The sequence below is a fragment of the Mauremys mutica genome, chromosome 2 (assembly GCF_020497125.1).
Source record: "Mauremys mutica isolate MM-2020 ecotype Southern chromosome 2, ASM2049712v1, whole genome shotgun sequence".
Taxonomy (NCBI): Eukaryota; Metazoa; Chordata; order Testudines; family Geoemydidae; genus Mauremys; species Mauremys mutica.
The window spans coordinates 109,332,387-109,346,604 of record NC_059073.1 but is presented as its reverse complement, the minus strand read 5'-3'; the positions used below and the strand labels follow the sequence as shown (position 1 = coordinate 109,346,604).

The 14,218-nt window shown below is 39.7% G+C and overlaps 1 long non-coding RNA gene across 1 annotated transcript in view; it reads left to right on the top strand.

The window, feature by feature from the left end:
• Positions 1 to 13,878, top strand: part of LOC123365102 — a 91,208-nt gene extending 77,330 nt beyond the window's left edge. Inside the window, exons 7-9 of the long non-coding RNA XR_006577429.1 lie at positions 5,380 to 5,438; positions 9,305 to 9,471; positions 13,120 to 13,878. This is a non-coding gene — a long non-coding RNA (uncharacterized LOC123365102). The remainder of the gene's footprint in view (positions 1 to 5,379; positions 5,439 to 9,304; positions 9,472 to 13,119) is intronic.
• The last annotated feature ends 340 nt before the right edge of the window (positions 13,879 to 14,218 follow it).

The following is a 14,218-nucleotide window of genomic DNA, read 5'->3' as shown; positions in this document are numbered from 1 at the left end:
TTTCCTATTTATTTTTGAGGCAAATCCTGACCACTCCCCCCAAATCCAGCCCTGCCCCCATGGATGTGGTTAGATAGTATGGTCCCACCTCAAAGAGAGTAAGGTACCTAGAACCTGGGTAGGGGTTCTGCACCCCTTGTTCACCATAGAGCATAGGTCTGTGGGAGGTCACTTCACTCCAGTTCTTCTGTGAGGCCAGGTGTTAGGGCAGGGGCACAGAGAGAAGATTGAATGTGTTTGTAGATCCACCAGCCATTCCTCCACCCACATACACCCCTCCTGTCCAATTCATGGAGAACCCCTGTGCTACACCTATGTACTCCTGCATTGGTGGCAGGATGCAGCCATCATTTTGGGCCTAACAGAATTCTCTGTCTCCCTGATTCCATTTCTAGTGGGAATTTTTTCTAAAGGTATAAGGGATGCAGGAAATTAATAATCTTTTTATGGCATATTTATCGCTATTTCCTTATTTATTTTATTATTTAATCTGTTATATGTAGCACCTTAAGTGTACATGAAAATGCAATATGAGAACTTTGTCTAATGAATAAGAGTTAACCTGCTAAAGGCACAAGTCAATGTAGAATACAATATAGAAACAAAGATAGCAGAATGATGGGTGGTTATTATGGCTCCAATTCATCAGAGCACTCAATACTTAAGTATTGACTTCAATGGGACTTATGTATGAACTTAACTTAAGCAAGTGCTTAACTTTGTTTGCTGGATAAAGGCTTATAGCTAGGAGGTGTCAGAGTATTTTGGTTTTGATAAGCTTTTAGAAAGAGGGAAAGATTTGATATTTTAAATAGTAGCCTATTTCTTGGACATTTTTTTAAAAAGTACATGCCTTTTTTTACAAGCTATTACTTTAATGATATGGACACCACTTTTTCTGCTAATATCGCTAACAGTCATTGGAGTAGAATGAGTAGTTAGCTTCTGGATAAAATGACAATCTCGTGTTTCACTGTTCTCCTGAGTTTGCCAAGTGTCATATTATTTAGCTATTTTCACACGCCGGCCAACTCGTCATCACAATCATTATCCCAACCTCTCGAGGTGATCTACTTAACACCTCATTAAAAAAAATATGTTCAGCTCATCTCTCCTCTAACAGCTCTTCACTTGTCAACAAGTCCTTTTTTTTCTCTTTCACATGTGGTCCTTCTGGTACTCAATATTTGTCAATCATTAGCTTTACCCTCTGGTGTGATTTTTTTCACACTTCTTTTTATCCACCTCATCCATACTGTGTCTCATTGCAATTTCAGCCTACATCTCCTACTGTTGAATTTTTTGTTCTTGTTTATACTTAATGTTGATTACTAATGAAAAAATATAATATCATATAGATAATACCATTATACCTTCTGTCCTCTTTTATTAAATATATTTTGTTTGCTTTGTCTGAGTTATCAGAAACATGTTGGCAGAACTTTTCTGTAGAATTTGTTTGTTGCTTTGCTAGAAAATTCAGGCTTTTAACTTTTCCCCCAAAAAGTTCAGGGTTGTTTCTGGAGGAACCTTCTTACAAATAATTTCACAAATAGAGATGATAGTGCTCATTTTATATAGAAGAAACACTTAGAATGAAAATTACCAGGTTAACAGGCAATTTTCCCATTTTACTCTAACACTAGAGAGAAAAATATGATTACATGATATCAGAAAAGTAATAGTTTGAACATATTTTAGATGAGCAATACGGTACTTTTGACTATATTGCTGTCCTTCGGCTGCATCTTATGGCAACATTGCAATATGCTCCAGAGAGAGATGTGTTTAGGAACATCATGAGGACTTCTCAAGATTGGTGAAAGTGAAGTATTTAGCTAATGTAGTCTCTGATAGTTGGGGTATAAAATGTGTCATGCAGGCAACCAAATGAGTACACAGTGGTCACCATTTTTAAAGGAAGTTGAGCATTTGCCTGCAGTGGTTTCTCAGGTATCACAGTTTCTTCTCAACTTAGAATAGGACCTAACCGTGCTATGTGAGATAGCACTATGCAGTCAATTGTGGGTAAATGCTTACTTTGTAATGGTAACCACTGTGTGTCTGAAGGGCTGCAAAGAGTGGAACTAAAACTTGTGGGAACAAGTGATCAGTGAGGTCTCTAAGAACCTAGTTTCAAATATCTGCAACTGCCTGTCACCAGACCAGGTTTCATAAGTACTGCTAACATTTTAGCCAGCCACTAATAATCAGAATCTGAAACCTCTTATTCAGGGAAAATGTGTCATTCCCCCTCCCCTGCTGTCAATCAAAGGTTTCCTCTGTTTCATAGGTAATCATTAGCTCCATTTAGGGGCTAGTTTAAGTCAATCTAGCATCTTCAGCCACACCTCCACATGGAGGACACTTCTGGTCCTTTTGCTGTGGTCTCACGCCTGTGTCATGGTCCTGCCTTTGCTTAGGGTGATAGTGGCAAGAGCCACTCAAAAAAGAGTCATCTGCTATATTGGTGTGTGGCCCACCATCTAGCCTCTTTGGGAAGGTGGGCTCCTCCCTTTTAAAATCATCCCTTCCTGACTCCAGGCAGACTGGAGTATATCCCACAGATGGGATGAACAAGCTCACTGGAGCATGAGTCTCTGGGGGAGCGTGGGATGTCATCACCTCAGCAAAGTCATGATGGGATGATGGCAATGAGATCCTCCCTCAGCTGGAGTGGTGCTGTTGAGGATCAGGGAGAGCCCTCCATAGTAGTGGGATTACAACCCAGTAAAATGAATGCGGCAGCCGCACTTCACCACCTCTCTGAGCTATTATTTCAGGCTGGTATCTTGGCATTGGTTACCCTTGGGTTACATTTTAAGGTTTCCTTCACAACCATGAAGGTAACAAATCTGGCATCATTTCAAAACACTTCTAGGGAGGGGGCAAGTTGCAGATTCACTCTTCCTATTTTCTGCACTGAAAAAAGTCTGACCAGAGCAAAGATGGCCAGGATGTTCCTATGTCCCCAGCTGCAATTTCAGCCCTATGGTAGCATTGGCAGCCAGGGGAAGTTAGAGCAACCCTTAGGTTGCTCTGATATCTATACCTATATCTATGATCCTTGTACCCAGAAACATCATGATCTAGGAGGGCAAAATTAAGCTTTATGGTGGCCTTTGTCTGTATTTTGGCCAGATCTGACCCTTTACCACCATTTGAGCTGGAGCTGAACCTGAAAATGCAGCACCAAAAAGAAAACAACCTCCCACCCCAAAACCCCATTAACATTTTTCAGTCTTTTTGTTTTCTCAGAAAACTGTCACTTGTGTAAGCCCCAAAAGGGGAAATATTTAGAATAGGAGGAAGAATAAAAGCAGTGAATATTTTGTCGCATCCTTTACATCACCACAATCAAAAGCATTGTTGGAACTCACCAAGAAGTCTCCAAAGTGCCTGGGAGCTGAGGATGATAACTTGTTTATAACGTGCATGTGCCTTTAAATAGATCCTGTCACAGTTAAAAGGTGAAAACTGATGGAAAGGGTGAATGGTAATGATGGACGCTATTCTGACTGCATCCATCACTCCTTGAGCTGTACCTGTCTGTTTATTCATGTCATCAATGTCATAACAACAATTGTCTTCAGAGAAGCTGTGCATAATGAGTTCTTTACTATGATGATCCAGTGAAATGGATTATTGTTTGTCAGCTTTTTAAAATGAAGTGCATTTAAAATGGCTGATGACTAAAATGCTACACCATGGGGGCTGCTAGCCATGCCAGAATAAATAGCTCGTTCCTATAACTGTGTCAGTGCAACAACAAAAGAAAAGGAAAATATTGGCATAGTAAATACATATCTGCAGGACTGAACCATCTTCTTGCTTTTCCCCTACTTGCTCAGAAGTGGGAGCTACAAAGTACTATATTGTTGCTATTGCCATCACCTCAGTCTAATAGCTCCCATTATTCATAGGAGGGCAGCTGAGGTCACTTCCATGTGCTTTGTGCAAAGAACCCTACTATTCATCCTTTATCGTCCTCTAGATTGTAAGCTGTGCCAAATGGATTAGGGAAGCAGTCTATTCAAACTCCATGAGATATAGATTTGACCTTGAATTGTCCTTGTGTTTTCTGGTGTGATCTTACATACTCTATGAACAAGACTTTTCAGCAGCCTTAAAAAGAAAATGGCACATTTTGTCTTCAGATTAAAAATAAAAGTAAGCATAAACATCTGGGTGATTGTAGAAAGCTTCTAACATTTCTCGTAGATGCTTGGGGCCTCGAGCTCTTACTAGAAGTGTGATATAGTTTTTCCTAGTAATTAGAAAGAAGCCGGCCATAGTTCAAACCTAGCTAGCTGCCATAGAAATGAGAGGTCCTTCTCAGCAAACTGACGTTACAATTTGGAAATAGCTTGCTTATTGCAGCTGCATGCTGTGTTGTTTTTCTTGTCACTGTCTTTTCAACCTTGATACTCTGATCAATAAATGCACATATTTTGCCAGCCATGGTAACAAAAGACAGTCACTTCCCCTCAGGTTTCTGATACTTAACAGAGCGCATCAAACATTAGCTGAATTCTGCAGTTCCTTCCACTCAGTTGGAGACCATCTTGAGCTTTGAGTTCCCTTGCTGTAATTTAGTGAAGGATTTGTTCCTCTCCCCATATGGGGGTGGGGGTGGGATGGGCAAACTGCACACACTAAAGGAACAGAGGGGTAGCTGTGTTAGTCTGGTTCTGTAAAAGCAGCAAAGAATCCTGTGGCACCTTATAGACTAACCGACGTTTTGCAGCATGAGCTTTCGTGGGTGAATACCCACTTCTTCGGATGCAAGTAGTGGAAATTTCCAGGGTCAGGTATATATAAGCAAGCAAGAAGCAAGCTAGAGATAACGAGGTTAGATCAATCAGGGTGGATGAGGCCCTGTTCTAGCAGTTGAGGTGTGAAAACCAAGGGAGGAGAAACTGGTTCTGTAATTGGCAAGCCATAAGAACCAGTTTCTCCTCCCTTGGTTTTCACACCTCAACTGCTAGAACAGGGCCTCATCCTCCCTGATTGATCTAACCTCGTTATCTCTAGCTTGCTTCTTGCTTGCTTATATATACCTGACCCTGGAAATTTCCACTACTTGCATCCGAAGAAGTGGGTATTCACCCACGAAAGCTCATGCTGCAAAACATGTCTGTTAGTCTATAAGGTGCCACAGGATTCTTTGCTGCTTTTACACTAAAGGAAATATACTAGGTCTCTCTTGAATGGCAGTGTCAAGTTGGGGAAGCTCTTTGGCTGCTTGGCTGAAAAGATTTAATAATCTGGTTTTAAAAGGTTTTGGATTGAGAGTTTATTGGCTTTTTTTCTTTTAGATTTATTTTGAATAATTTACAAATGACGTGAAAATGTAATCTACAAATATTTTTTTTTCAGGAATGAAAGACATCTGGATTTCAACCTACAAAATGAAATGAATGATAAAGGACACGCAAGTGAGTTTGAAAAATAACAATAACAAAAAAGGAGCCCAGAGGAATTCTGTGGCACTCATTGAAGCTATCTGACTCTTTGATTTTCCTGGAGCTGTTCAGATACCAGTATAGGGTTTGTTGTTTTCTGGCCATTCTTTTTCAGCTCTTCAGCAGCATTGCATTATTCTGTATCCATGACTCCCAATCTTTGCAAATGTACTAAAGTAAAACCCATGTGAAATATTCATTGGAGGAGTGTGGAAATCAGCCACAGAGGCATTTTTTAAGATCAGAATGAAACCTTGTTATCTCAAGAGAAAAGCTCAACAATTGAATAAATAATAATATTGGTCCTTTAGACCTAAGAATAAGTTTCTACATTTCACTGAACATATATGTAGATTTTCCCACCCCTCCCTTAATTATTTTTTTTAAGTAGCATTTCTTTTAAGGAACTAGTAATGAAGATTGTTCTTAAAGAGCAATTTTCATGGAAAGAAGAAGCAAAGGTTTCAGACTGGATTCTGTATAGGCCAGCAAGGGAGCAAATGAAAGGAGAGTCGGACAATATGGAGGTATAGCAGAGGGAACAGTCAATATGCTAATTCAGGTTGTTTCTGTATACTTCCATTTATGGAAGTAAGTGAGAGGTATTAACTATAAAAAAAAAAAAGGGAGTGATTCTCATTCCCTGCTCTGATGGTGCAAAGGGGCCTTAAGGTGAGTGCAAATATAATCCTGATTTATGGCTGTTTTTTATATTGCAGATATATTCTTTGGCCTGAATTCTCATTTACATGAGACTAGGGGACACTCAGATCCCTTTCCACACATGAGAATTCAGGCCAAAGACTCTATCTGACTAGCTGTTCAATGCTGTAATGCAATGGACGTGGAAGTAGGAGATTCTTTCCGTCCTGTGTGTTGATCAGTTTATACCCTGAAATTTGAAGATCTCATAATTTAGTGATAAGATACTGCTCTGCTGGGTGTATTATAAATACCCTCTAGAAAGACAGATGAACAAGTAGCTAATCTGATAGGAATAGTGCAATAGGAAGTTGTATATTTTGTTGTGCTCCTATTAAGTCACATAGAGAGATGTTATGTGTTCCCTCTTGGTCAGTTTTTTACAGTGTATAATTTAAAAGATGTTAATTTTCTTTTTCAAATCTAATTCACAAATCCTGTAGTTGCGACTTATTAAAATACTTGAAAGAAGGCTAACACAGAGCTTTGTTTTGGGGAAGTATCATATAACAAATATATATATTTTTATCCTCCATAGTTTTTGCCATTAACCAACATTTTAGATAACAAACTGATGTTTAATGGCACTTGACGTTTGACATTCTGTTAGACTCATTTAGAGCTTATGCTTCTAGTCTGCAGCATTTACACATTATAGTGTAATCAGAGTAACCTGTTACCCACGAAGTAAGGGCTTGTCTACACTTGGAAATGTACTACACTATTTCGGCATAAGCCAGTGGGTGGATGATCTTTCCAGAATACAAGTATCCACAAGGGGAGTTATTCGACAATAGCTATTTTGGTAAACTTCCTAGTAGACAAGCCCTAACACGTCCAAATGCTATGGTGTTTTATGAAAATCAGGACTTTCTGCTTACCGAGGGCCACTGCAAGACACTATCTTAGTGTCTTTGGAGAGAAAATGACTTGCGTCTGCTCTCTATTTTTATTTGTGTCAGAGGTAACATGAGTCATTGGGATTACTGCCTCCTCCTATTGGCCAAAAAGGGGATTCATATATATTTAAAAAATGCTCTTTACCATATGTGGCCACATATCAGCTAGCTGCTTTGTTACTGAGCCTAGGAATTCATACCATTTACAAATACAGACCTCAATTCAGAAAACAGGAAATGTGAGAGTACTGAAAATGCATTTGTCTGGCAACTCTAGACGACTGTGTCATACGTAGTCAATTTAACAAACAGCCCTTGTACCATGGGAAAATTAAGGCACAATCAAAACTTTATAGTAATCATCTGCCCCCAGAATGAATTATAGACAGCCTAGTCCCAGCAGTGGCATTAAGGCTGTTTTAGGATGTTAAAATAAAGAAGGCTCTGTGATTTTCTATTGTCTTATGTGGATAATGTCATAATGCACACCTTATTCTAGCTGCACAAGTGACCTGACCCTTAATACAAATCTGAATGTTAAATAAATATATTGTAAGATTACTTTCTTGGATCATGCAAATAAACGGCTTGTGAGTCAGTCTGTAGAATGGGCTTTGGGCTTTAATAGCACAGATTGTCCTGGATTCCTGGGACCCTACTGTTAATAGAAATAACAAATTGATACAAAATAATTAGCAAAATAAACCATGCAACATCAATGGACTAGCTGCATTCTGTCCCATTTGGAACTCTCTCTGTGGGCTATGACCAAAGTCCACTTTTTTCTTAACATCTATTCAGGCAAAATTTCTACTCAGCAGATTCCTTCACAGACGTGAGTCAGCCACACTGGTGCATATTCCCATTGACTCTGGGAATTTTGGCTGAGTAAAAGGTGAAGCAGGGCATCAGGATTTGACTCTAAGAGTGAGTGCTACTTTACAAGCAAATCATCTGCCAACAAAATCACAGAATAAGAAAAGACTTCAAGGGAATTAACTTATCGGTGACCACTGAGAGGAAAAAACGCTCTCAATCTTTAACCATGCTAATGTGTGAGGTAACTGAAATGTAGAACAACTTTGTTTTTGTTACACATGGCATGATAAATGACAGATTATCATGTTTTTTTAACCATCAAACTTGTTTTTAAGGATGTCTTCTCGCTCTATGAATTCAATAAACCAATTTAAAAAGAAAAATGGAAAAACAAATTCCCTCATGTGTATACCTATGGATCCCCACCACACTAGTCAGCAGCAGACCAGCAGACTCCTAGAAATGGCTTGTACCACCTCTCAGTTAACGTATTTGTAAAATGGGTAGACTAATAATTGCTTTTCCCTGGGATATGAGACCATATTTAATAGTAGTGGTTATAAAACAGAAATATAATGATCTGTTAGTGAAGATGAGCTTTGAACCCTGGCCCCCATCCCAATACTACTCCCGGGGGGAGAGGCTGTCCCCCCACTCCACTTTTATATCCATGGATATTGCTTGGCTAGGCAATGCAACGGAACAGGAAGGGTGGTTTACCCAAAATACAGAATGGATAGCAAATCCAGTACACTTCACAAGTTTTGGAGGGAGGGGAAATGGAGAAGCCAACTGATAGGAGCTAAAGAAAGAGGAGATAGCGGAATGAAATAACCATGGTATGAAATGCTGACATATGGCAAAATTACTGCATGATGCTACCCATTGCTTTGGTACTGATCCTGGGAACTGCAGGGTGCCATTAACACCATTTAAAAATCAACTTCCCCACTGAGGTTGGGAACACTCAGGACCTCCCAGGAGGGGCTAAACTTTACAATATTGAGCCCTTGTTTTTTCATTTTACTACTGGTTGCAAAATATTAGGCAAAGTTGTAAACAATGGATGCATTTGTCAGATTAGAGTATTTTACTGCAGTTCAAGAAATGCACCTAGAATACTTTCAAATGAACTCTTTCTTCATTTCTTTTGACTTTTTGTGTCAATAATTTTTTTCCCCACAAAGGGACTTCACTGTCTCATAGATTTTGCTAAACAGCATGAAATTACTGCTTATTGGCTCACTTAAAAAGTTGTTACTTGGGACTTTTGGTGTAAACATGAGTTTGCCTGGGCTTGTATTTTTTACAGTATTTTATGGTATTCCTTGTTGTATTACTTTTAACTGTTGATTGATAGAAAAAATACAAATAATAATAAAACAAATAGCTCTAGCTGATTATGTTGTCACTCCATAGAAAGCTGCTGTTCCATCCTGGAGATGATTCGGCAGCAATGGTGCAACCACAGCACAAATTCCATTTCGATAGTGGAGCCAGAGCTGAACGTCACCTTTCTCGCACACAAGCTGTCTTTGCTAATGTAACTTTCAAAAATGAGCAAGTTTAATTGCTCCTACAAAAATGTGAGTACTTACAGCCATTTGATGAGGATCTATATTTGGAGCTAACTAGCCTTTTACTTGCAGTGTGAATAAGTTCAAAGAACGGTCTGTGACTGACCCTTTAAGACTTGAATTCTAGTCTCCTTGAGTTTGTTCAGGTGGTATATAAATATCACCAGAGCTGTATTGAGCTCAAACCATAAAGAAAAGCCTCTGAAAGCTGACTTGGGGAATAAAGGTGGCTTTGTTTTTCATTCCACCTTGCTCTCTGGAGATGAGTTTACTTGATTACTTCATTTAGATGGCAAAGTAGGGCCAGTGCTGTGAGGTATGGCTGAGTGCCTCTTCTGCGGTGGCATTCCCATCTGTGCAGAGGGCCAGCACAGGGCCTATACACCACTTAAATTCAAATTAAGCCTTATTTTTAGGACTTAAGTAGTGCACAGGAGGGAATTTCACCCTAATGAGTCCTAAAGAAACTGATACCATCCCTGTGTGCCTGGTCTAATTACATTCTGAAGAACGTAGCTGAAATTGGCACTAGGGCCTGGTTGTTAGTTTAAGAGTAAAGTGTCCAGGAGGAGAATGGACTTTTTCAGTACAATTTTTCTATTAGCTAGCATTAAAAAACAGGAATTGGAGATGAAAATCCACAGGTGGGAGGGAAAGGATACAGAGACTTAAAATAGAATCCTTTTTGTATCTCCTATGATGTATGGCTTGCATCTATCATAATGTAATCTGAATGGCCAATATACATGCACAATATATCATAGGAATGCAAGATGTGCTACATCAGACTAATGGTCCTTAATGTTTGATATCTGCCTCTGAGAGTGGTCGATGCCTGTTGTTTCAGAGGAAAGTCTTAAAAGGAAGATTATCTTTCAGATTCCATATGCATGATCCATCAATAAAGCAGTGCTCACTGGGGATTTTGTAGCTATGACCCCTGGTGAAGCTGTCAAGATCAGGAGGCAGGATACTTTAGGTGAATGGCCTTAGATTATGAAACACCCTACTAGAAGCAATAAAACTAAGCATAAGCTTGTTCAGAATGTAAGACGCCCCTTTTAAGGTTATCCTCCCCTCAACGTTCAGATAATTTCAAGGAATTTTTTTTGCACGCACAAAGTCCACGTCCTCTGAGTAGTAGCAACCAGTCGTGAGGAGTATGGTGCTTTATGATAAATAAAAGGGGGAGTGAAAGAATGATCTCTCTTTAGAGGTTCACAATCTAAATTCCAGATGCAGACCTGAATGTTGCAAACAATCCCTAGCTTTATAATGGGCCAAACCCAAGATCCAGGTACCATGAAATTTTAGGGAGCTCATAATCTGGATCCTGATAAGAATAATGAAGCTTGAGCCCTTCTCTAAAATACACTGCCCATATTGATACTCAAAACAGGGATAGGTAAAACTTTACAGTTTGGAGAAAGGAAAAGGGACGATATCTTTTTCAGATGCCTCTACTTGTGCCTTGACACAATGGGAACCTCCTGTCTGAGAGATGAAGCAACAACAACAAAAGGGTGGGTTGGCATCTACAGTAACACAACTGCAAGAGATTTTAATTAAGGCTTTCCTCAGGCTTGCAAGATAAGAGACTTTTAATTTTTTTTGTCTTCATTTTTTAGACAGCTCATTTACCACGTTGGAATAATAAAGCCAGCGTTGGTGCTTCTTTATCTGCCCTGGAGTTTCTAAAGTTCATGCCAACTCTTTGCTTGGAAGGCATGCCCAGGATAAACTTGGAATGCTTTTATGTTTGAAATCAGTATTGCTTCTGTAGAGGAACACGTTCTGATCTACAGGGATATTAAATTATTCATATTCTAGATATCCCTAGAAAATGAATCCTATAGTGTAAAAACCTTTCTCCTCACGCAAACCACCCCCAAGACCCAAAATAACAACTTACAAAAATCTTTAAGAATTTGGCTGTACAGTGTTATTTCTCCAGATTTCCATTGGTTCTAAGACTAGTGGAAGTATAAGCTAACAAGTTTGTGAAATACAAGCAATCCAGATATAGGGATGGATCCTCATATGCACTAAGGCCCACATCCACAAAGGTACTTAGGCACCTAAATCCAAGTTTTGGCTCCACTGAGATCCATAAAACCTGGTAGGGTTTGGCTCCACTGAGATCCTTCCAAACCTGGTAGGTACCTAAACTCACTCAGTGCCTAAGTTTTCAGAATAAAAGTTTCCTATGTGCCTAAGACTCTGCCTGTGAGCACACACACTGCTGCCTCCATCTAGGTGTCCAAATGTCTATCTCTCGCTTAAGCCTCAGAGCAAACCAGGGAAGATAGGCATTCGGCAGCCAAAATTGCATGTGGGGCAATGAGGAGCCCTCATGCAACAGATGTCACTTCTAGAAGCATGGTGCTCTCTAATACGATAGAGGGGCAGTGATTTTATAAACACTCATCAGAGGGAAGGTTACTCTGGGTGTCCCCAACACTTCACCTAGCAGCAAATGGTATTTCTTGAGACACCTGTCCAAGGCCTCATCTGCTGAGTTTGAGGCATGATGAGAGTACATTCCTGGCACCTTAGAATTCCACCTTCCTTACAGAAAGGGAGTATTTTTTTATTCCCACAGGACTCAATGTTCTTCAATGCAAATACCCTTCAGGATAGGTGGAACTTTAAAGTCCAGTCCTGTGTAGCCTAAGATGGTAAATTGATCCCAGCAAATGCATGTTTCCTGTGTGCCACCATAATTCCAAATCTCCATGGATGCAATTTCAGATGTAGTAAGCTAAGGCTGAAGGACAGCAAATAATTTGTTAGCCAATATACACTGCTTGTGTTACTCACTGTGATGCCTGAATGTATTAAATATGTATGACCCTTTAACAAGGAGCTACAGCAGTAAGTGCATCAAGCTCCAGAAGCAGCAAGGAATCGTTTACAGGTTAGCACTCTGAAATATTTATTTTGTCTGATTTAAATGGTTAGTCTGGAACATTTTAAATGATACTTTCCCAGTGTAGATACTTGTCCAAAGTTAGAGCAGCAGACTTCACAGGCCAACTACAGACTACATGCTCACACTGAGCTTATTTATTGTTTAGAAAATCAGTGCAGTTGAAGGACTGTGCAAAGAAGCCCAGAGTCCTTTTGAGAACAAGGAAAAAAGAAAAAAAGGGGAGGGGAGAGAGGGAGAAATGAGAACAGAAACCCTATAAGCTATCCCTGATGGAGGTAGGTTCCTTTAAAATCAGCCATAGTGGAGATAAACAAAGCATGCCAAAGATACGCACCAGCTGATCGACAAAGGAAAGTCTTCTACTGACTATCCCAGTCCAGCTATAAAGTAAGGTATCTCATTTGTGATTCAACCATTCCCTGCCCTGAGATTTCCCCATCATTTATGATGTATGTCCCCTAATAATAACAGAGCTATTAACTCATAATTACTTAACAACCTTGCCCTTTGCAAACAGTGGGCATTTAAAAATCAATCTCTGAAAAGATTAGTGGGGGATTTACTGTCTCCAAGAAAAAATAAACCACAGTAAAAGTATAATAAATAATTATAGTTTAATTATGATGGTATATTGCCAGAATATGTTAGCAGGCCCTGTTGAGTCAACACATATTACATTAGCATCTCTCATGAAAATATAGTGCAGACATTTTTGCCTTTTTCAGATATGATGGATCTCGATGTGCATCAAGCCTCACAATATCATAGGTCAAATACTGAGGCAAGGAGAAAGAGTAAGTGACTGTCTCAAGGTCATAAAAAGAGTCCATTGCAGGCCTAGGAAGACAGGCCTGATTTCCAATTGTCCACAAAATCTATAGGGAAAGGAGACTGCTTCCTGGGCTACCATCTGTTGAGAAATATAGACGAACGACTAGCTCTTGCTAGTCTCCCAGTCTTCCTCTTATAGGTTCCCCTGCTTCTTACTCTTCTCAGGATCCTTTGGCTTGCCACTCCTCCCTCTCTAATGGTCATCAAAGTTTTGATCTTTAGTTCCACATAAGCTTCTGCTATTGGCCTCCTCCTAGAGATGCTGAAGCAGGGGCTCTAATAACAAACAATAAAATCTACCACGATGGCAAAACCATTTCCGACCACAGCCAGTGCTTGTCTACATTTCCTATGCAGAGATGAGATGACTTTCACCGATGTTTGTTTCTGTTACCACTTCTGAGTCAAGATGACATGTAATCATGAGAGAGGCTCCAAGCGCAGCATGGGAAAGTGATTTCTCTCACCAAATTAAATTTTAGTATAAGTGAAACAGGATAGGATGAGAAACAAAATCCAGTGCCTGAAATGTTTCCAGTCCTTCCCATACACATGTCCTTCCGTGAACAATGCTCACAAGTCATTGCTCCTCCTGGCAGAAGCAACGTTCTCTCAGTGCTTTATGAACTTTTACATGAGCTTGATGGCTAATTACACCGCTGAGGCTTTGCCTTTATTTCTTCTATGTTGATAGTTACTGATGTAATGTTTTTAAAATAAATTATTGTAATACACATAGAGTGATTAAACCAATTGTTCTGGAATGTTAATATTACTTAGGAAAGGGGAACTGAGGGGATTATCTGCTGTAATTGGCAAATAGCCTTGCGTGACACAGGGATACCCAGGCAGGTCTATTACTCCTGCATCCAGCCATCTTCTCTATATTTTACCAAAGGTGGGGTTGTGTGTAGTTGCTGCTGAAAGCTAAGAACGTGCTGATTGTCATGGTTATTGCAAGATGTTTGTGCAGGAAACAATTTAAGATATATG